The sequence below is a fragment of the Ipomoea triloba genome, chromosome 7 (genome assembly GCF_003576645.1).
Source record: "Ipomoea triloba cultivar NCNSP0323 chromosome 7, ASM357664v1".
In the NCBI taxonomy this organism is placed as follows: Eukaryota; Viridiplantae; Streptophyta; class Magnoliopsida; order Solanales; family Convolvulaceae; genus Ipomoea; species Ipomoea triloba.
The window spans coordinates 15,650,901-15,653,867 of record NC_044922.1 but is presented as its reverse complement, the minus strand read 5'-3'; the positions used below and the strand labels follow the sequence as shown (position 1 = coordinate 15,653,867).

Here is a 2,967-nt window from a genome sequence, read left to right as displayed (position 1 = left end):
CCCCCCCCCCCCCTCCCCTTCCCCTCTTCCTTTCTCCCTTCTCTCTCTCGTTGAACGTATAAACTCACATAGTTTCATCTCAGAACCGCTTAGATCTAAAAAGTCCTTGTTTTTCATTCTCCCAGCCATCTCGCTATCAATCAAAGTTCTTTGGATGCCTAGATGCCTTACTTTTTACTGATTGATAGTTTTTTTTTTTTTTTTTTTAACAAACATTAGCTTTTGACGAAATTCCCATCGTAATCACCAGCAAATGGTCTCCGTGAAACGTTGGGTGTTCTTTAATCCCCACCTTATCGTGTTCCCGGTGGACTGGTTTGAGAGGAATGTGGTCAAAAAATGCCGGAATCTCACCCCAAAAAAAAAAAAAAGATTTTTCCTTTCTTTGACCCATTAAAATCCAAGAAAAGTGGGATTTCATCAGCAAGTAATTCTTTTCCACGATTTGAAATGTCCACCATACTTTTCCCACAAAGACAATAGGGTTTCCCAAGACTAGCTAATTCTTGATTGTTCTTATATATATCCTTTAATGGCGGCTATACCTTAATATCTATGGTTGTATTGAGGTTTTGAATGCATGAACCGATCCACAGTCGTGGTTTGCAGGTGTAGCATCATCAAGATTCACATGCAAATTAAAGGCAAGGTGGTGGTGAGTTGGATCTTTCTGCCATAGCTTTGTTTGAAGGTGAGAATCTTGATGATGCTGCATCAGCAATACACGGCTATTATAAATTCTTCAGTCTATCTTGAAATGGATCCATGGATCGAACCCTTTTGTCCAGAGGGTGATAATAAGTTCATATATTGCCTCAGTATTTTATGTCCAATCAGGTGGGTATTGTTCTTCCTCTTTCTTTTTCTTTTTTTTTTTTTTGGTTTGAAATGGTAAATTTGGGTGTACTTTATGCTATTTTGGGCTGGGTTTCTTTTATAAAATTGTGGGTTTTGACAACTGGAAAAGACAGTGGTGATAGATGCTGACTGCCATAGATCTGCGTGGAACTGTGATTATTCTTCTGCCAATTTCAAGTTCTGAAGAAGATGCTGCTGATGATAGTTTTTTTAATCAGATGTACCAGTAATTGTGCCCAGGTATGTCTCCTTCACATGTTCATTTTCCTTCTTCACTTTTCTTTTTGTTTAATTTACTTAAAATCTTGATTAATATAATCCTGTTGTTTATTTCTGGTATTAATCTCATCACACCAAAACTTCTCAGGGTTTTAAAGCTCGGCTACTACTTTTAATTTCTTGGATTTCTGGGTGGTGAATGGTGATTAATTGATTGTTCCAATTGGAAGCTCAGAAGGAGATCAAGGTGAGAAAAACATCTTGGTCGTTATTCATTCATACATCTAACCTAGTACTAGTACTATACAAAGTATGTCTTTGATCTCTTATTTTCTCTACTGTGTTATTGCTACTGTAGACTTGATCACCACTATTGCTACTGTAGACTTGATAACCACAAAATTACACGTTTCATTTTCAGTCAAAGTAGTCTATTGACTTTCTTGGGTTGCCTCGATAATCTAATGAACAACCTATAATGGTTTATTTACCTCCTTGTGTGGTACTTTGTTGGCAAAAGTCATAAGGTCCCAATACAGACTCTCTAGTAGTGGCGGTGTACTTTTATTGTCATCTAACAAATCATGAGCTTCATAGATTGTTATTAAAGTGATTGAATTGGAAATGATACTTTAGTTTTGTGCGGTATGTATAAATAATATGTCTCATATATTGAGTTTATATTGTCAAATAATACTATAGTTGAATTGAAATGATAATTTAGTTTTACTGAAATGAAGCTACAATATGTATAAAAATATTGAGTGTATATTGTCATATGAAAAGGTAGTTATATGAAAATGAGTGTATAACATATCTCACATATTCAGTGTATATTGTCAAATGAAAACTGTAGTTATATCAAAATGATACTTTAGTTGTGTCAAAATGATACTTTAGTTGTGTCACAGTGTATATAAAATGTATTTTAGTGGTCTTGTAATAAGACTGTAGTGTGTATAAACAGGTCTCATTGTAATAAGATGTATGTATGATGCCAAATGAAACATTAATTGTGTTGAAATAAAACTACATTATATATAAAATGAAACTGAATATGTTATACAAACAGAACTAATTACACAGAACACAAACAGAACTAATTATACAGTTGCTTCTTTTCATTTAAAAAAAAAAGGACACCGTTTTGTGTGGACAATAAAATTTGCCTCTCTATTCCTCCCCTCCCCAAAATAGAAAGATATATTCAATATATATACATGACTATTATAATATGTGCTTAGGACATTCTTCCAAAGGATTTTTATGGATCTGTTGAATGTCGGACCAGTGGTTTGAAACTTGGGTTTAGTTTCTGATCCTTGTTTTCTTGATTTTATGGCCTTAATAGCTTGCTTGGTTGGGGTTTGGATGATCATGAAGTGGCTATCAGCCATCCCTATATGTAGGGACCAATTCTGTTGAGACACCATGTAAGTTGCATTGCATTAGTAGAATATAGGGCATAATTAATACAATCCTTAGTACAATGCAGCAGTTAGATGTGAAGGATCAAACATCTTATTCAATACAACATGAATAAAAACTTGATTGTATCAAATTCTACCAATAATGGCATTGGGTATTATTGATACCATAAAATATATAACATTATTGTTTCTGGAAGAATTTTTGCTTTTTTATAATTCATGAAAGTGATCATTCAAGAATAGGCAGGCTGTTCACCTTGCTAGCACTATATGGAGGAGTGTGCGCCTCTATCACTATCCAAGGACTGCTTCACATGGAGCTTTTCAATCAAATGGGGTAACTCCTATGGTTTTAATTTAGGTATGTTCCATGTTAGAGATAATATATATATATATATATATATATATATATATATATATATATATATATATATATATATATATATATATATATATATAT

At 33.4% G+C, this 2,967-nt stretch overlaps 1 long non-coding RNA gene across 1 annotated transcript; it reads left to right on the top strand.

Annotated features, from left to right (window-relative positions):
- The first annotated feature begins 545 nt into the window (after positions 1–545).
- LOC116026015 lies at positions 546–2,845 on the top strand. The gene is made up of 4 exons (XR_004099758.1): positions 546–1,098; positions 1,226–1,324; positions 2,429–2,510; positions 2,755–2,845. It is a non-coding gene; the product is annotated as an uncharacterized LOC116026015 (long non-coding RNA).
- The last annotated feature ends 122 nt before the right edge of the window (positions 2,846–2,967 follow it).